A 21,800-nucleotide genomic window follows, 5' to 3' on the forward strand; every position below is an offset into this window, starting at 1 on the left:
AACCATTTAAAAATTGTATAAAAAGTTGATTCTCGTGATGAGATTAGCGTCCTGGCTGACGTGTTTCGGAAGCTATGTTCCTTAGTTGTAGCCTGGCTCTTAAAATAATTACCCCTGTCATGTTTATATAATTGTTTACGAGGCTATAAGTTTGTGGCTGTGCCTGGTATTGCAGCTCACCCCTGCTCACTTGACTGGGAGACCCCCTCAAACAATAAGCTTACATGCCACCATCACTCAGTGGCATGTTAGGTTTCTCCTTTGAAAGGGCCAAGGGCTATATCATTTGAAAGGGCCAAGAGGCGCAAGAAAGTTGACAGCGAGATTGCTTCTTGGGAAAAGCCAGGGTTCATCTGGACAAAAATTGCACTCCTAGACCACTGACCCCACGACAACAATAGTAGTATCAAATCCCGGACAAGTCCATGTTATGAAAGAAGTTCTTTTCCAGTTGTATGAGCTGCATGTAGCCTTCTCCTGGTGCACTGCTAATATCAGGGTCAAATATTAGTCTCCTCAAACATTTCGATAAATGTTGTGTTAACAAAATGTCTTTTGTCTGTCACATGGCTTGGCTGTGGGTCTAGGATTACACTTCTTGCTTAGGATGTGAGAAGTCTCGGGTTGGTTAGAAGTTGCTGACTGCAGCTTTAGACACAGAAGGAACTGGTAGGTTGTGCCCACAATCTTCTATTTCCCATTTTATCTACCGCTACAGTTAAAATTTTATTGTAATCTTACTTTAATAAAAGTATAAACAAGAAAAGTTGAAAGTCTCCTGTATAAAGCACAGAGAAATAAGGCTAAATTACATGGGCAACCCAGCAGGAAATGATCGGGAACGGATGGTCCTAGGAGCTTTCGCTCGGATCATTGCCCACTCCTTTGCTGCATTATAAATGCATTACATTGTAGATAGTGTAAAAAGATGAAAACTATCATTCATGCCCATACACTTTGCATTTCTTGGCAGCACATTGACTTGTTTGTATGGGGCAATGTTTTGATGACAACCCTTCATCTATTATATTGTATTTGATAGGTTTTCATTTGTAAAATCACATAAGTTTACTACTGGGAGAGGTTAGTAGCCAGTGAGAAAACTATTTTTTTTTTCAAATAGACAGTGATATGAAGAATTTAAAAAGGCGCCACCATTTTTACCCACTGAGATCTATCATTATAGTACAGTAGATGTCCAGCACCTGCACAGAAACACAGTGGGAGTCATGACCACTGGGACTCGGCTTTTACAAAGAGGAGACCTGGTGGTAATGCCTGCGAACAGAATGCTCTGTGATTATGGGCATTTTGTGGATGTATGATCCCTGATACCCCTTCGTGCCATCTCCCCCCCCAATGTATGGCTTATGGAAAGTGGGGAGTAAAAAAAACGAAAATCAAATAGGAAAAAATTTCTATGGTAAAAATAGGTTAAATATAAAGTTTGCTTGCCATAGTAATCGATTGTCTCCTTTTCATAACTGGAAGATTTTGTTGCGATTTTTTTGAGCCAAAGTCAGGAGTGGATTGAGCAAAAGGGAGAAGTATAAGAACTTCCTATATATTTCCCATTTCTTTTGTAGCCATTCTTGGCTTCATCTCAAAAAACAAAATCTGCAACAAAAAAAGCTGTGTTTCCGCAATGTGGGGCCTTAGCCATACCCAGCTTCTGTTACTCCTCTTGGGCCTCCTTGTTGTGCTCTTCTGTGACATCATTGGCTAGGATTCAGTGCTGAGGCCTGTAATTGGGCTTCATTGGTGACCTGGGCATTCCGAGCGTCATTACGTCATGATGCTCGATGTGCCTATGTGACTGCTAATGTTTCAATCACAGGCCTCGATCGGGACCCTCTGGGCTGATGACCTCACAGAAGAGTGCCAGATGCTGCAGGGAGGCCCAGGAGAGGTAATGGAAACTGAGCATGATTATTATTCTCTGGGGTCTGAACAGACCCTAGAATATAATAATATAATTTTCACTTTGACTTAACATTGACTGTGTTTGCCTTAGAGAGCTAGAAATTGGATAGATAGGTTACTAGGAGTATTCTATGTTTGTATGTTATCAAATACTAGCAGAGGGTCCTGGCTTCGCATGGGTATATTTCCATTTTTTGTTTTATTAATGGCTCCATAAGAGTTGGCATTGGTCTATTTTGTATGTCGTTTGTGTGTAATTTAAATACGTTTCAATTTACAAGAATGTTGGCATCCAGTATGGCAGTCCAATAAAGGTGTAGTCTATTTATGGCTGTGTTGTTATGTAAACCTGGTAAATTAAATGTGAGGTTATGTTGGCTGATACACTTCATTCGACTAAATGTTTAAGAACTGTGAACTTCACACAATAACACTCGCCAGAGGATTAGAGGATTAGATACGCGCCACTGCACACAGTACCACATGCTAGAGGATTAGATACATGCCACTGCACACAATACCACATGCCGGAGGATTGGACACGTGTCACTGCACACAGTACCACATGCCAGTGGAATAGATACGTGCGTCAGCATAAAGTACCATGCGCCAGAGGATTAGATACACGGCTCTGCACAGAGTACCACATATTAGAGTTTTACTCCAGATTTCCACAGCAACCCGGCCATTTTTTTTCACTGCTTAATATCAGCTTTAAAGGGACAGTGCGCTGTGGATGACACTGTTACACAAGGTCACATACACACAGCTTTACTCCAGGTCTCCATAACAACCGATGGCAGGTTTTTCACTGATATCCAAAATGAGATACACATGATCACATGATGCTTATGGACACACACAAACACACACGATATACAAAATAAACAAGTGCAAAATTAGACAATTCTTATGGGGCCACTACACAAACATAAAATGAAATATACCCGTGCGAAGTCAGGTCCTCCTGCTAGTGTATATATATATATATATGGTATATATATATATATATATATATATATATATATATATAGATACACATATGAGATAATACAAGTTTACAGACACATGTAAATTGAAATCATGCTGAAGCACAAATGCATCACACATAACTTTTGAGAAACTGTATCATAGTCTAGTTAAAATTACAATCTATGCTGTAGTCCTTAGGCTGGAAAGGTTGCCAAAAGGATATTTTCATTGAAACATATATTTTCTTAAGCACTTCACTATAGACTTCAAGACTAGAGATGAAATATAAATAAATCTTGAGATGCAAGTCATGTAAGAAACATTTAAAGCTGATGATCACTTTGGACAATCAATTTGCATGAAGCAAGGTCTTGCATCTAGTTATTGGTGTACACTTCCATCATTTCTTATCATTTAGTGAACCTCACATTAATATAATATTTTCCTAGCATTTAAGTTCCTCCCCGAGACTTCCCCCAAACCAAACAGGAACACCCAAATTTGGATGAGATTCCCATAAACCCCATTCCTTTCTGGACGTGTCCAGTTTACCAGGATTGTCTCTGAAAATTCAGGACAGTTCCACAAACTATATAAGAGACAGTTGGCAAATATATATGACGTCTGTTTCTTAAACTGGGACTTTCGCCCAAAGAATAGTTGTGAGCACGTACTATAACTCAGGAACTGCGTTGACAGCAGCTGAACGTAGAAGGGGGCGGTTTTTGGACTGCTTGGTCTTTACATGCTCAGAATGTAGGACAGTATGAAGCATGCTGGAAAATATCTCCTTGTCTGCACTAGGGCTCTGGTGTCATCTGAGGCTATTACACTTCCAGTAAGTGATGGAGACTCTTCTCAAATGTGCTTGCAGAGACAAGATTAAGACTAAGTGATGTAGAGATAAAACATGCTAGAATACTTGACATTCATTTTACTTCCCAGAACAGTTGAAATGAAAGTGATATCATTTGTTGGCTAATATACGAGGTTTCGATGGCTTCACCTAGTATGTATTCAGTGTACCAATGAAGTGATATCTCATAGCAGCAGGGATGTAACTAAAGGCTCAAAGGCCCTGGTGCAAAAGCTCTGCTAGGGCGCCACTGCACAATGTCTCCTCACAACTGTCAACCATGTCTCATCTGTACACTTTGCCATGAAGATGTGTGCACAACATGTCTAAGCACAAGCTTCCCATAGTTTTGATTCTCACAGTCATTGTCTTTCCATTTGTGCCATAGTCTCTTCCACAGAATCCCTCTTTGGTTATATGCTGCTGACCAATTTCTCCTTTGGGCATTAAAGGGTTATTTTTTTTCCTTTCTGACAGTGGAGGGCTTTGTATTATAAATCTTCTCACTCCAGTGCACCAGAGAGGAGTGGTAATACATTTACATTGTACAGACTACCAGCCATTAAAGGAAATCAGCCTCATTATGGTGACAGTGACCTATAGGCCCCTTTGACTTATGGGCTCAATTGCAGCAGTGATCACTGCAAACCCTATATTTACAGCAGTGCAGATGGGCCCTTAAAGCTTGTGGGCATGCACCTGCACCCTCTGCTCCCCCCTTACTTTATGCCCTTGTGCAGTAGCAATGCAAGGTAAGAATATGTAGGTTTCATTATGTAGTCATAAAATCCTAAACATTTAAAGCAATTACATTGTCTATACCTAATGATACTCCTAATACATAATCCTGGTATAATGCTGCAGTCTATTTAGGAAAATCAGCGGGACCAGTATCTCTCCTGAGACCTTCAGAGGTTGGGGTAACCCTAAGCTATAAACCAACAATTCACACAATTCATATATATATATATATATATATATTACATTACAACTACAGTACTACAAATGTATATAAAATAATAAATCTAGGTCAGTAACCCAGACAAATGCAGTTTATCATGGCATCATGGCAGCTATTATGTAGTCTATAAATACCTAAGTCCATAGTGATAAACTCCTTACAGGTTTTAGTCCAATAACTTATCTGGATGCCAGTTCCAGGCCAGCTGATAGCAAGTTCTATGAACAAGAATACAGAGTAGCATAGCAAGAAACTAGCCACACTTGAGAGTATTGGAAGGCAATGACATAACTAAAGTCTTGTGGGCTTGGTGCAATCTTTTGTTGGGCCCCCTACCTCATCCCTACAATGAATTCTTGATAGTGATGGTTACGGGTGCTAAGGAGTTTAATCATCCTTAGTGTGGTTAGGTTAATTTGTGCGTCTCCTTGGCTTATGGGCCAGATGGAAACTGCAATCTCAATACTGATGCCAGTGCTTATGGGCCCCCTAAGGCTCCTGGGCCCCAGTGTGACTGCACCCTCTGCACCCCTCAAGTTACACCCCTGTTGGAAGGAACTTGGTTATTACTAGTTGGCATGGACTAACCTGAGATACAAATTCTAAGATATAAGAATGATTGTCCTGCCAGCAAGAGCAGTGAGTAAGTGACGTCACTTATCCTATAGGTCCGTGGTTATAGCGACACTGTGTAAACAGTGGGAATAAGGTCACATAGCAGGCAAACAAAGCAGCATTTCTAAAGCAATATATTTAGGATAATTCTTCAATTTACATAAGCTACCAGTATAGATAGTATCCTTGAGATGGGACAACCCCTTTAAGTTCTCTCTGCCTTATCCTAAATCTGACCATACACATTGAGAAGTCTCACCAGCAACCCATGCTTCTATCTTCTTTTTTAAACAAAATTATATGGATTGTTATTAGCAAAACTAATCATAGCATCATTTTATTGTGGATTTCATCCAATGCAATGGTTCGCCCGTGGTGTAATTTTCAGTGGAAACTGACCGCAGTAGGGTATATCCACATGGGACTGAAATACTGCAGAATTTTCTTCTGTGACTTTCCAGCAGATATTCTGCAGATTTTACCCCATAAAAATCCACAGTGTATCAGTCCCATGTAGACATACCATAAATTGACATGCTGCTGATTTATATTCATGTACTTTTTATTTTTTCACATACAGATACTTTAAGACACTGAAATTGGTGGACCTGTCCATCTCATGTGTATGTCCTAGAATCCAGCTATAGGAAGGCGCTAATTCAATTTAACTTGGCAAGGGACACTATAGCTGTGAATAGTATTGATATCTTGTTTCATCAGTTTCTGCCCTCGGTACGAGATTAAGGACTGAACAATGGGCTATTAACAATAAAACAATGCTCTATATCTAGCTTTGGTTACATCCGATGAATGTTCTCATTCTGTCTCCCTATAATTAATAATCTTGGCATTATCACAAAATAATGAGTGGATGAGAACATTTAAGACAATAGGTTCTTCGATTTTACATAAGTTATCCTATAACTTTCCCACATCAATAGCTCAGTATTTCATTCTAATAGGTAAACCCAACAATAGTATTCCTTTGAGCTGTGTGGCTTAGTGAAATATGTGTGTCAACCCATGTTATCCACTAACATGTGGATAGATTACATACAATGGGAGTAAGGCTTACAAAGTAGTGAGAAAAAACATGGCGCCTATTACAACACATCAGATGAACCTGTTTACAAACTTCTACTTGGATTCTGATGCATTGTTATGGCTGGAGAGCTGGTAAAATTGTGTCTTCGGTATTTAGAGATTTAAGATTCCCATGTATGTTTACCCAATTTGGCTCCCTGAAGGTGTCCCTACCATCTGCTTTTCAAAGACTCTGTCGAGCGGGCACCTCCACGGCTGGCCTTATCTCTAGCATTTATGGATTCCTTTCCGTGTCTGAAAAGAAGGGCCCCATTTCACATAAATATATGGAGAAGTGGTCCGGAGCGTTGAACAGGCAGATCTTGCTGAACCAATGGCGAATTATCTGGTCTCGAATGGCTAAGTCTTCCACTTGTGTTACATTCCAGTAGACCCAATATAAACTGCTCATGCACTGGTACCATACCATTCTCTAAATCCTAGCATATCTCTCCAGTGTTGGCGCTGCCAGGCAGGGGTTGGTACCTTATATCATGTCTTTTGGGAATGTCCAGCGATCCGCCCCTTTTGGTCGGAGGTCAAGTCGCTTACGGATGCTCTTTTCATTCAAGGGGTCTCTTGGTACTAGCAGGTAAAGTAAATTTTGTAATTCACTAATATCATTTAGTCCATTTCCAAAATTTTAAAGGAGTTATCTACTTTCTAATATCCTAAGGATAGGTCATCAATATTAGATTAACAGGGGTCTAACAGCCGAGACCCTTGCAGATCAGCTGCCTAGGGACAGCACGGCTTCTGGTAATGTTTGCTATGGGGCAATGCTATAGTACCAAACCAGCCATTACAAATCATATGGCAAGTGAGCAGCGCAACTCCCAGCCAAGCTGATCTGTGAGGGTCTTTGGCTGTTCGATAGGCCATCATTATGAGAAAGGTGATAACCCATTTCAAGTGGTTGTCAAGTTTCAGACAAATATTATTTTATTTAGATTTCTGTTTACTGTCATTCATTCTGTTTACTTCCAGTCGTTAAAAACTATTTGTATATAATATAATATACAGTCCATGGTCATGCGATATACAGTGTATGGTCATGTAATGTACATTCATTGGTCATATGAAGAACACACAGGTCCACAACCCAGTACAGAAAGACATCTGCCTAATTGAGCTATGCACCTGTGTGGTAATCACATGACCATGACTTTATATCACATTACCATGGACTGTATATCACATTACCATGGACTGTACATCACATGCACAGGAATTGACACAGGAAGTATATTGGAAAATTGTCTAACTTTTCATTACACAAACAATAACATTTGTCCTCAATATTTATCTGAAACTAGAAAAGTCCTTTAAGTCTAATTTCCCTCTTCCCTTCTAGTACATGACATCAGAATGAATAAGTATATGCTGTTTCCAATACCGCGTGTTGCTGTTCTTATCCCATTGCTATTTGGTCTTGTGTATTTGTAGCTAGAATGCATTGTACGCTGTGAGGTCTTCAGGCTTTTGAGCATCTGTCTACTTAGTATTGAAGGCTTATGTTCTTTGCATAAACTTTAGGCTGGGACAACCTGGCTTTCCACCAGGATTGTGGGTGAGTAATTTTGGAATTTCTTTGAGGCAATGAATGACAGTCATGCAATTCAGTGAAAACCACAACCATATGCACTGAAACCTGACAAGACCTTTTCATTTTATTTCCCAACAAAAGGCTAAGACTTAGAACATTTTGTATGAAATATGAATATGTGCTGCACTATTGCTTAACCACATGAAAAAACACAGACAATGAAAGTCCCCCATTTTGCTATTCTGTCCATGTAACTCGAGAAGTTTGCTTGTTATATTTATCTTTTTTCTCTTGCTTTTTTACGATTTGGTTTTATCACCTTCCAGTTATTCATGACAAGAGTGTTGCCAATGGTACATTGTGAAAGGAGAAGCCGAAATTCAGCTATTCCAGTCTGGATTCACACCTGTGCTCATTGCCTGTTCGAGGATTCAGTCCCCCATTCCGCCTTTTTTGGGTGGAAGAGGTCAGAAACCTGGCGGACTCCATTATAGTTTCCACTGGTAACTGCTTTGTAAGCAGATTGGATTTGCGTTTTTCTGGTCCCCAAGTGGACCCGAAAAAAGGTAACCTGAGCACTGGTGTGAACCTAGTGTTTGTTTTAACACCTGAACTTATTTGTACACTGTGATGGCTATCAGTTAAGAACAGAACGAAATCAATGTTGGCAGAAGACCTTGGCTAAAGAGTTTGGCTGTTGGTGCCCTATCCAGTAACATTTTCTTATAATGTGGTAGATCCCACTAATGCCAACCATGCTCTGTGAAGGGCTGAATCCCATATGAACCTTTAAAGCATACACATTGGTGAAAAGATGGCACAACCTGCTTATTTCGAAGTATCGGTTGACTAATATGTATGGGATTCTCCCAAGTCTTCCCCCCGGAAAGAAGGATCAGGCATGTTCAATTTCAATTTCTGACACTATTGTTCTACTTGGAGATATGTCTTCACTCTGCCCCATAGAGGCTTGGGCGAACCAAACATGTCTTTGGATTGGGTAGTCAGGAAGAACAGCTGATGGCCGAATAAGCATTTAAGTTGAAAGCTATTTTGAAGGTGTTTGGGCGCCCTTATGTTTACTGTTAGTCGAAAACAGTTGCCGTACGTACAACTCCAGCTCCGCTTACATTCAAAAAAACTCCGCTTACCCTATCTCAATGGCAATAAACATGAATGCCACTGATTTTTTTTATTATAGCCAGCAGTTTACCAGATGGAGATCAGTGATCTTAATTTAAAAACTAAATTTAAATTAATTTTAATCTAAATTGAAATTAGATCTTCCTCCTATATTTTGATGCTAAGAATATCTGGATAGAACATGAGGAAACTTGGGCAGGGTTGTCCATAGGTAATGGAGGTCCCTGGACAGTTGTCCTTTTTGCTCTATTATAATCTGGTTCTGTATACAAATGTGAATTGGTCTACATATCATCTTCATGGGATTTGTGAATTTTTTTTTTCATCACTAATTAAATTTTCCATTTGCCCATTGGGCTACTCTCCTCTGGCTTCTCCTTAAAATACTTTTAAAGAAATGTGTCACATTTTACATGTCTTATCTACAGTCTATACAAAGGAGAAGAAATTTATATATTCAGCTTTATGAGAAAAGATTTACGTTAACTTTTATTTTCTTAATTTGACAGTCTACTCTTTCTAAGCATAGGAGTCCAGTGGATGGTCCTACTTTATGATGTTGTTAGGACGGGCCAGATCCTCTACTGTACCGCGTTAAGGCTGCCGGTCCGCTCCGTATCCAGTGCCGAAATGGCAGTCCCTTTTGGAGGAGGGCCGGAACCTTCGCTTAAGTCTGTGGGGGTTCCAGTTTCCCTCTAGTGCCGGGACTAGCATTTCCGGGGTTGGGGGGATCAGCGGCGAGCCGGAGGTTATTTAGGCCTAGTTCTGGCTCCGGCCCGCTGCTGGTTATTCGGTTTCTACTGGTGTCAACTCCCCCTGCTATTCTCTTGCCTCCTGTTTCTGATCCCTGTACCTACTGGCTACTTCCTGTTATGTGTATGAACTCGGCTTGCTTTTTCAGATGACTTCTACTTGACCTCCTGTTTTGGCTACCTCCTAACCCATTGTGTATGACCTCGGCTTTTCACGACCATTCCTGCTTGACTCCTGCTTGGCTACTCCGTGACCTCCTGTGCATGACCCGGTGCTCCTGACTACGCATCTGCTTCTCCCACCTGCTACCACGTGATCTCTTGTGTAACGATTCAGCTTGGTTGACTATGTTTTGGCTATCCCTGGAACCTGCATCGTCTTCTAGTGTACTGACTTGGCCTGTACGACTTCCCTACGGTGTTCTGCCACCACCTGTCGAGCCTCTGACTTATGCTCTCTATGCTGACCAGCTCTCCTGATTCTCATCCTCGGAGGTTAGGGATTCTGGGTTATCTGGGTCCTCTATTACTTGGGGTTCACTGAATGTGCAGCGATCTCTCAGTTCTGGGTCCTGGATTTTACCAAGTCCGACTTCACCATCTGGAGCTCTAGCGAAGAACTCTAGGACCTGGTTCCTCTCCATTTAGGAGAGCGTTGTACACTCAGGGCTGTTTTTACCTTGGTATCTGGGGATTCTGGTTGCCGAGGACTTATGGTTTATTATTGTTGCATCAGGTTCCTAACAGATGTCTCTTTACAGTCATACTGATCACTTAATAGGACCACTCATAGGACTCCTAAGCATCCATTGGAGAACCAGAACAATGGATTAGCTGACCACTACAACAGCGGTCAAGTACGGAGCCTAATGGACCTCATAAACTATAACTGGGGCCATGTGGTGTCCGTTCTTTAAAACTGAAACCACCGGATGAAAAAGTCAGACTTGCAGGACTTCTTCATCCACCGATTTAGGACACACTGCGACAAAGTCTTCAATGCAGATGTGAACGTAGTCTTATCCTGCTTTACAACATGCTGCTCAACGACCAGATATCATGATCAACGTGACAAGTTTCCTTTAATTTAAATGTGGCCGATAATATGTTATCATTTATAGCACAGAAATGAGGGAACCATTGTGACTATGGGATAAGATAGGGATATAGTTAATAGATGGCTTTCGAGTTGTTGAAAGACATATCTGTATGTAAAGTACATGAGTTTTGGAACTTCCCTTTATTACAGAAATCTCCCGAGTTGAATTGTACCTGGGTGATTGATAATAACTTTACTCTAAATGTCTTCCTGTCTGTGGTTGATCATATCAAACGTATGTATTTTACTTACTGTACCATAGAGACATTTTCTTGGTATTTCTATATACAGTAGACTTTTGACATTTTCTGTAATTAGTATCAATCCTGTAAAATTTACTTTATTAGAATGATAAAAATATATCATACCCTTAAATATATGTATTTTATAAAATCTTCAGCTAAGTCTGCAACATATACACCATGTACAAACATGCCCTTAGTGATCCTCCATCTATTTGCTCTATTAAAGCATGCTAAGCTGGTCAAATAAATGAGATACTGGTATACAGTATCTTGTGTGCATGAAGAGAGCCCTGGCTACAGAATATCTTGGCAGGTTGGATCTTATTCTGTCTGAATATAAGATGAGCAGCAGTGAAGGGGTTTGACAGAGCTAAAGCCGGTCATGTATATTAGATAGTTGCTGACCTGATATCCATACACATGTCCGTGTTGTCAGTACGAAGAGCTGCTCCCAAACACTTCTGGCGTATAGGGAAGAGGCCCCTCACATATTAGATGGTAGGCTGGTCTGACCGATATTGGTGTATATGACCAACATTTATTTTATGTGTATGACTGCTTAAAGGGAATCTACACCACCGCCAAAAAGAATATTCAACGGACGCCCTTTTGTAAGGGGGGGAGGAGGAAGGGAAAGACACGGCAGCCGACTGGCTACCGGGGCTCTTGCAGGAACTTTTAGGATACAGCGGTTCCACGGACAGGCACAAACACACCAGACACGAAGTAAGTAATATAAATTTTACTCTATACCCTTTTTGGGTGAACTCCAGGCTAACAGGCCTGATGAAATCAATAAATACAAGACACTCAGCCGAGGGCCGAGACCCCTGAGTGACACTGCACCGTGACCTAATATGTCAGAACTAGTGAACTATGCCTTTAACTAGCGGCTACCTATATAAAGCAGCTGCAATTTACCTATTAATACCAAGCTAACAAAACAATGTAAGTATGCAGAGGAAGATCACCTGCGGTATCACACCGGGGTTAACAATATCACAGTTTACTATTTAACCTTCCCAATGTCCACATTTCAACACACTACCCCAACCCTGCAGGGAGGACTTCAGCAACCGGTTTTGTTTAATCAGAAGTTGGTGCTTAGCTGCACAAGTCCCAGTGAACCAAATAACTCCTCTTATGACGTACTTCTGGTACTATAATCCAGGATATAGTGTCTCTTTTGAATAGCAGGACAACACGTGCTGTATCTCCGTTTAACTGGAACTCACTTTAAAGCAAAATGGCCGGAACCAGTCTATGCTAGGTTTTTGGCGCCAAAAACTATTTACTGAGTGTATACACTATTCACCCTTATGAAAGGTGAATCGGAGCTCCGCTTACCCGGGTTAGCAAGGGGGCGAACAGTCAGATGGATTTTCCGAAGGAAACAGGAATTTCTTTGCCTCCAGGCAACTGGAACACGGTGTCACAAGGGCTGGTCCTTCTTGTCATCCGCTCCGCGGCGTCTGTACCGCAACCGTCTCCAACTATCCTGACATGGGAACCAGCAACAGGTCCGGGCTTCTCCAGAGCTGGCCCTGGCCTGAAACAAGCGTTGCACGGCAGCGGATGGCGATGGATTGTCCCTCAGATCTCTCACTGCTCAAAACAGCCAGCTTCTTCTCCCACACTACTACAGTCCACTTCCTCCACTCGTCACTTCCTGATTCTTCCTTTACCTAATACAGCGGCATCTTGTGGCCAAAAAGAATTACTACAATAGAATTTTCCATTACAGAAATATCTCCTTTTACCACTGCTATTATCACATCACACACTTGTCAGTGGAAAGTGTCCTGAGACTGTATAGCATTAGTCACCCCGTGACACACCACCCCACTAGAGGTCGGCGTCCTCGACAGACCTCCCCAGACAAACTCATCCTGGGCGTATCGCTGTGGGGGAACCCCAGCATTAGACCTTGGCGTTCTGCGTAAAGTCGGGGCGTCAGTCACTTCGTTCCCACAGGTCGGCTCAGGTTCCTGTACAGGAGCAGTCATCAGTGTCGTCCCCTCCCGTGGAGGTAAGATCACCACGGCTGTAACCGTTTCAGACATGGGAACTGGTACATCCCACCACTCATTGGGATCAATCTGTGCAGCAGGTGTGAAGGTTGGGGCTGTTGGATTCAACCGAGGCACCTCAGTCTCTGTAGTGGGAGTCTCTGAATTACAAGGTCTGAGCATATTACGGTGAAGAGTCCGGGTAACTCCTTCACCCCTTTCAGGCTCTATCTCATACACTAGTCCGTCAGGGATGACCCTTCGTTTTACTCGATATGGCATTGCCTCCCACCGATCATCCAACTTTCCTGAGGGTCTCTTGGCCCTTACTAACACCCTGTCCCCAGGTTGGAAGGGTTCATGTTGAACCGGGGTCTTGTCTGGGTGACTGGACAGTCGGGTTTTGTCAATCACTAATCGGTGTATGGTCTGCAATTTTCGACGGTGTAGTTCTACCCAGTCATCGGGCGAGCGAGCGCCCTCTCTCTCAGGATTTGTCAAGTTCAGTTCTTCAATCTCCCGTCCGGGACGCCCAAACAGCATCAGGTATGGCGTGTAGCCAGTGGTACTATGGACCCGATTATTGTAGGCCCAGAGCAACTCAGCTAAGCTCTCTGGCCACCGAGCTTTTTGATCTTTCTCCAATGTTCGCAACATCTGGAGGAGGGTGCGATTGAATCGCTCACAGGCCCCATTCCCCTCTGGGTGATAAGGAGTCGTCCGGGATCTGTGGATACCATACACCCGATACAACTCCGACATGAGCCGCCCTTGAAAACATGCCCCCTGATCTGAGTGAATACGAGTGGGGCACCCATACACCTGGATGAACTGCTTACACACAGCCCTCGCGGCAGATTCGGCAGTCTGGTCTTTCGTAGCTACTGCTACTGCAAACTTGGTAAAGTGGTCGGTCATTACCAAACAGTACTGATGTCCGCTGTTGGAGTGTCCTATCAGGACATAATCAATCATCAGCACCTCCAACGGCGCAGTGGTCCTAATCGTCTGAGTGGGGGCCCTTTGTTCTGGGGGTTTAGCGAGCTCACAGGCCCTGCAGGCTTGGCACACGTCCTGCACTGTCTGCTCAAGGCCAGGACAATAGACAAATCGCTGGAGCCACTTGAACGTTTTATCAGGACCAAAGTGGGCCCCTCTCACATGAGCCTCACGGGCAACTTCCCTGGCACTGGTACTTGGTATCACTAGCTGCCATCTCACCTCCAACTCAGTCTCTAAATATACTTTACGGTATAGTAACCCATTCTCACACTTCAGTCTACCCCACTGTTGCATTACTCTTGCCCCCATAGGTGGCAAGCGTTTGCGCTCCATCGGGGTAGGCCACTCCTTTGCCATTACCCACTGCTTGATCTTTCTTAGGGTCACGTCATCATTCTGAGCATATACCCAATCTCCATGGGTTTTCCCAAGCAACACTGGCCGGTCTGTCACCACCCCACTTGTCTGTGCCAGTACCACAAACAAGGGTATTCTACCCAAGTGGGGAATCTCTGAGTCTTCCAACTCTCCATTCTTATCTCGTCCGGAGTCATCCGGCGTCACTCGAGACAGGGCATCCGCATTTGCATTTTCTCTACCGGATCGGTACTTGATCTTGTACTTGTACCTGGACAACCTGGCCATCCATCGCTGCTCCAAAGCACCCAACTTTGCATTATCTAGGTGCGCCAAGGGATTGTTGTCGGTCATAACAGTCACTTCCGCTTCTGTCAAGTATTCTGAGAACTTCTCCGTCATGGCCCACACTAGGGCCAGTAGTTCCAGCTTGAATGAACTATAGTTGTCAAAGTTCCTCTCTGTCTCCCTCAGGGACCGGCTTCCGTAGGCTATGACCCTCTCACGGCCATCTTGTTCTTGGGCGAGCACCGCACCTAGGCCATGGAGACTCCCATCTGTGTATAACATGAAGGGCTTGTCAAACTGCGCATAGGCTAGTATTGGTGCACTCGTTAAGGCTTCCTTCAACTCCTCAAATGCCTGTTGTTGTTTCTCTCCCCATGGAATGGGCTGGTTCTTTGGCCCCCGGGAGGTCCCCCTCAGCAATTCGTTCAGTGGTCCTGCCTTCTTTGAAAAATTTCTTATGAAGCGCCGGTAATATCCAGCTAGGCCCAAGAATGCGCGAAGTTCCCTGAGGGTTCTTGGGACAGGCCAGCGTTGTACCGCTTCCACCTTGCTGCTTGCCGGTTGCACCCCCTCAGCAGAGACAATGTGCCCCAGATACTCAATCTGTGTCTGGAACAGCTGGCATTTCTTGGGCTTGACCTTGAGCCCATGCTCCATCAGGCGCTTCAGGACTTGTCTCAGCCTCTGAAGATGTTGTTCGAAGGACGATCCAAAGACCACAATATCGTCCAGATAGATGAGCACCGACTCAAAGTTTAGGTCACCAAGACAATACTCCATGAGTCTTTGGAACGTGCCGGGGGCATTGGACAATCCAAAGGGCATCCTTCTGAACTCATACAAGCCCATCGGCAAGATGAACGCCGTTTTCTGTCTGTCTTCTGCTGCCATTGGCACTTGCCAGTATCCGCTCGCCAGGTCTAGGGATGAGGAGTATTTCGCCTTTCCCAATGCGGATAAGGATTCCTCGATCCGCGGCAAGGGATAAGAGTCTCTCACTGTCTGTGCGTTCAGCTTCCGGTAGTCGACACAGAAGCGTAAGGTGCCGTCTTTTTTTCGGACCAGCACCACCGGGGCAGCCCACGGACTCTGACTTGGTTGTACCACGCCATTATCCAACATTTGATGTAACATCTCCTTCACTTCTTGGTACATGTTTGGTGGGATCTGTCGATACCTTTCACGGATTGGGGCCGTGTTCCCGGTCGGTATTCGGTGCTCGATAGCAGACGTACAGCCAAAGTCTTCGTCATGCCTAGAAAATGCAGCTTGGAACTCCCATAGGGTCTCTTCCACTAGCCGTACTTGGTCTGGACTCAAAGAGGGCTGGTTTATTCCCATCATTTCCAGGATCTTCCTCCCATTCCACTCAGGCGTGGGTTTTTCAGGTTGATCCATCTGTACCGCCAAGGTCCAAACGTCCCCTCTCTCTTCCCTAAGAGTAAAGGGTCTTCTTCGGGCTGTCTCACCCTGGTGCAGGAGGGCTCTGGCAACCTTGACTCTCCTTGGTAGGGTCACTTCGTGATCCTGTAGATTCACGCACCGCACTGGCACTCGCCCGTTTCGGACTGTGGCCACCACTCGCCCAAACATCACACCAGTTATCTCTTCACACCGCTCTATCGGTTCCAGCTCGACATCCAATCCGTCCACATTCATATTGGTCCCCACGGGCAACATCAATGTCCGTTCCTGCCGGGGAGGTATTTTTACGGGCGCACCATTCGGGGTGTACACCGCCCCCAGCCGGCGGTTTTCAGGGAGTCCCTTCTGGATTCGGCAAGTCTGGACAATTTGCCGGAAAACTTGCTGTGTTGGCCTATGTGCTGTAGTCCGCTTCCAGTACTCCGGTCCTTTCTTGGTGAAAAGCACGTGGTTCAGGTCTCGCAACACATTCATGCCTAGAATCACCGGGACCTCTGGCAAGTAGGTAGACTTGACAAGGATAACTCCCTTGACTCCTAATTCTTGGCCACAGGCCCGGAGCCGCATCCAGACTACTCCATGTACAGGGATAGTTCCATTATCTGCCGCTCTCAGTCGGATAACCATTCCGGTGTTTGGTCGCATAAGGTGGCCATGATGCCGTTCAAAATAGTCTAAGGGCATTGTTGTCACTTCAGAACCCGTATCCACTAGGCAGGGGACCTTCTTTCCCTCAAAACTCACTTCCAGCACGGGGCTTTTTGCAATCAAATCATGTGGGCTTTTTGGAGCACTTGGGCCCCCTGATACCCCCGCGGTGCGCCCTCTTATCGCGGAGGTCTCCCGTTTAACGGCGGTGAGTTGCTGGGCCTGGCCCTTCTCGGTCCTGGGCAGTTCCTTGAGATATGCCCGAACTCATGACATTGCCAACATTGGACATTGCTATAGTCCCACTCCCGAGGTGGTGGCCTTTGTCGCAGTTGGAGGTCGGGAGGAGAGCGATACCACGGCCGTGATGGAGATGGCCTTCCCTGTGGTTCCTCTGTTTGCCACATGGGGGGTCTTGCTGAGCATTGACATGGGGGCCCGTCTGAGGGAGTTGGTAACGGGTTCCCAGCAGCAGGAGTCTGTACCCTACTCTGCACCTGGCTCAATTGTTGGGTTAGCGCATCTATAGTACGCTGCATTTCTCTCATCTGGGCCTCTGCCTCACCCCCTACAGCATTGGTCATCACCCTTCCAGCTCTCTGCATGGCGACCTGACCCACCTCTGGCTCCTCCATTTGAGTCCTGGCGATGGTCTCCTCCAGAATCTGGACAAAGGTCAGGGTCTTGTCCGCCAGCACGCGGTTCTGTAGTTCCCGCCTCACCGTACTCAAACATAATCCCCGAATAAAATAGTCCCTCAACAGCTCGTCATCTTCCTCAGGGGCACGCTGGGCGTGGGATTCGGCCCTCCGGACATCAGCTAACAACCCCTGTAGTTCATTAGCATACTCAGGGACGGTCTCCCCCTGTCTCCGATTAACAAACCGGGCAAGTAAATCGACTGACGGGGCATGGTTCCCGTAAACCTTCTCCAACCTGTTTATTATGTCTGTCACCGTACTCCTCTGGGACTCTGGCAGTAATGTGATTGTCCGTCGGGCATTCCCTTCCAGAGCATTTATTGCTACCTCCGGTTGGAGTTCGGGGGCTAGATTACACAGTTTAATCGCACTCCTCAGTCGTTCAGTCCAATCGGTCAGCAACATGTTATGTCCGTCAAATTTAGTCAGTTGGTTTAAGATGGCACCTGCTGGTAGACACCTGACTGGGGCTGTCGGTGCAAGAGTAGGTACAACAGGCGGGAGGACAGCACCCGCAGCCACCCCGCCATTAGGCACGCGGTTCGCGTCCATCAAAGGCGCGTCCCCTGATGCGTTGTCCATGTCCATGGTGGCACCGTATCCTGCCGACTACGCCAAAAATGTAAGGGGGGGGGGAGGAGGAAGGGAAAGACACGGCAGCCGACTGGCTACCGGGGCTCTTGCAGGAACTTTTAGGATACAGCGGTTCCACGGACAGGCACAAACACACCAGACACGAAGTAAGTAATATAAATTTTACTCTATACCCTTTTTGGGTGAACTCCAGGCTAACAGGCCTGATGAAATCAATAAATACAAGACACTCAGCCGAGGGCCGAGACCCCTGAGTGACACTGCACCGTGACCTAATATGTCAGAACTAGTGAACTATGCCTTTAACTAGCGGCTACCTATATAAAGCAGCTGCAATTTACCTATTAATACCAAGCTAACAAAACAATGTAAGTATGCAGAGGAAGATCACCTGCGGTATCACACCGGGGTTAACAATATCACAGTTTACTATTTAACCTTCCCAATTCCCAATGTCCACATTTCAACACACTACCCCAACCCTGCAGGGAGGACTTCAGCAACCGGTTTTGTTTAATCAGAAGTTGGTGCTTAGCTGCACAAGTCCCAGTGAACCAAATAACTCCTCTTAGGGTGAATTCACACTGAGTAAACGCTAGCTTATTCTGAACGTAAAACACGTTCAGAATAAGCGGCGTCTAAAGCAGCTCCATTCATTTCTATGGGAGCGGGGATACGAGCGCTCCCCATAGAAATGAATGGGCTGCTTCTTTCACTCCGTGCAGTCCCATTGAAGTGAATGGGGAGTGCCGGCGTATACGGCAAGCTCTGCTCATGCCGGAGCGTACACGCCGGCACTCCCCATTCACTTCAATGGGACTGCACGGAGTGAAAGAAGCAGCCCATTCATTTCTATGGGGAGCGCTAGTATCCCCGCTCCCATAGAAATGAATGGAGCTGCTTTAGACGCCGCTTATTCTGAACGTGTTTTACGTTCAGAATAAGCTAGCGTTTACTCAGTGTGAATTCACCCTTATGACGTACTTCTGGTACTATAATCCAGGCTATAGTGTCTCTTTTGAATAGCAGGACAACACGTGCTGTATCTCCGTTTAACTGGAACTCACTTTAAAGCAAAATGGCCGGAACCAGTCTATGCTAGGTTTTTGGCGCCAAAAACTATTTACTGAGTGTATACACTATTCACCCTGATGAAAGGTGAATCGGAGCTCCGCTTACCCGGGTTAGCAAGGGGGCGAACAGTCAGATGGATTTTCCGAAGGAAACAGGAATTTCTTTGCCTCCAGGCAACTGGAACACGGTGTCACAAGGGCTGGTCCTTCTTGTCATCCGCTCCGCGGCGTCTGTACCGCAACCGTCTCCAACTCTCCTGACATGGGAACCAGCAACAGGTCCGGGCTTCTCCAGAGCTGGCCCTGGCCTGAAACAAGCGTTGCACGGCAGCGGATGGCGATGGATTGTCTCTCAGATCTCTCACTGCTCAAAACAGCCAGCTTCTTCTCCCACACTACTACAGTCCACTTCCTCCACTCATCACTTCCTGATTCTTCCTTTACCTAATACAGCGGCATCTTGTGGCCAAAAAGAATTACTACAATAGAATTTTCCATTACAGAAATATCTCCTTTTACCACTGCTATTATCACATCACACACTTGTCAGTGGAAAGTGTCCTGAGACTGTATAGCATTAGTCACCCCGTGACACTTTTACAGAACACATTACTGTGATAAACAACATACCTTTGTTATGCATACCATTTTTGTAGCTTTGGAGAAAAACTAATTTTAAGTTTTATGCAAATGAGGCAGTTGGTGCACTGGGGGCGGGCCTTCAGTCCTGGAGCAATGTTCTAAGAGCAATGTTCTGTACAGCTTCTCGGGCAGAAGACAGAAACCCGCAGTCAGTGTCTGTCCATGAGCATCTTCTGGTCTCCGCGGCAAAACTTTTTTTTGTTAACTGGACACAAAGTCCTGCATGTCCAACTTTGTGTCCGGTTTAAAAAAACGGTTTCGCTGCGGAGAGGTAGAAGATGCTCACGGGTGCTCACGGGTGGACACTTTGCAAACCCATTCAAATGAATGGGTGTGAAAACTGACTGCCGGTTTCCATCTCCTGTTCAGTTTCTCGGGCAATAGATGGAAACCTACAAAGCGGAGGTCGGGCGCAGGTGTGAACCCGCACTAACGTCTACATTGAAATAATTGGGTGGGATATATTAGGCAACAGGTGAACAGTCAGTTCTGGAAGTTGTTTTGGAAGCACAAAAAAAATGAGTAAGGATAATGATCTGAACAGCCAAATTGTAAGGGTGATGCAGGTAAGCAAAAAAGTATTTCCAAAATGTCAGGTATTGTAGGGTATTCTCTGTATGTAGTGGCTAGCCCATCTAGTCAGATCCCACAGAAGAACTTTTTTATCATACATTGCTGAAAATGTTATTGCTGTCTATGATAGAAAGGTGGAAGAACACAAAGGGAATTGCAATTCGCTGCGTATGAGTCTGATGAATTGTGTAGATGGATGTGTGCATGTGAGTTGCTTACCAAGAGTAGAGTTAGGGAGCATTCACACGGAGTAACGCCGGGCGTGTATCACAGCCGTACACGCCGGCGTTACGGCAGACTGCCGAACACTTCCCATTCACTTCAATGGGAGCGCTCGTAACAGTGGCGTTTACGAGCGTTCCCATAGAAGTGAATGGGAAGTGTTCGGCAGTGTGCCGTAACGCTGGTGTGTACGGCTGTGATACACGCCCGACGTTACTCCGTGTGAATGCCCCCATAGGGTGTAAGTCAGCTGAGACAGTGCAATGCTCTGGGTAATGTTCTATCTCCGGACTTGGTATTTACTGTATGTGGCTGTTACTTTGACACATAGCACCTACCTAAACATTGTTGCAGACCAAGTGCACTCCTTCATGGCAGTGATACTCAGGTGGATAATGTGCAACGGCTCATTGAAAAATTGTTGTTTGACTCAAAAATGAAAATCACGCTCAAACCATGGCGTCCAAGTCTTGAAGCTCAGAGTTGTTTTGATACCAAGAGAAGGACCTACACAGTAGTAGGTGGGTTGTTATGGCTGATCGATGTATGTTTAGATTTAAAGTCCAGCCACATATTCCTAGAATTGTTTTCATGCAAGTGAATAAAGAAAGTTATTCTGAATCCTTTCCCATAAAACCATACATCTGCCCACTAGTACAGCTTTTGATCTTCTAGAAGTGGATATTGCTGATCCTCTAACAGAGGAAGATGACCTGATCTGAAGAAACATCTTTTTCCATACATTATGTGTGTCTGTCACTTATCTAGGAAATACATACTCTATATCATGTTCTCCTGGGAAACCTATCCATAGATAAGGGAATAAATGTCTGATTGTTGGGGTTCTGATTAGAGATGAGTGAACAGTGTTCTATTGAACACATGTTTGATCGGATATCACGCTGTTCGCCATGTTCGAATCGAACACCGCGTGGTAAAGTGCGCCAAAACTCGATTCCCCTCCCACCTTCCCTGGCGCCTTTTTTGCACCAATAACAGCGCAGGGTAGGTGGGACAGGAAATACGACAACAGGGGCATTGAAAAAAATCGGAAAAAGTCATTGGCTGCCG

The sequence above is a fragment of the Leptodactylus fuscus genome, chromosome 6, assembly GCF_031893055.1.
Source record: "Leptodactylus fuscus isolate aLepFus1 chromosome 6, aLepFus1.hap2, whole genome shotgun sequence".
Classification (NCBI taxonomy): domain Eukaryota; kingdom Metazoa; phylum Chordata; class Amphibia; order Anura; family Leptodactylidae; genus Leptodactylus; species Leptodactylus fuscus.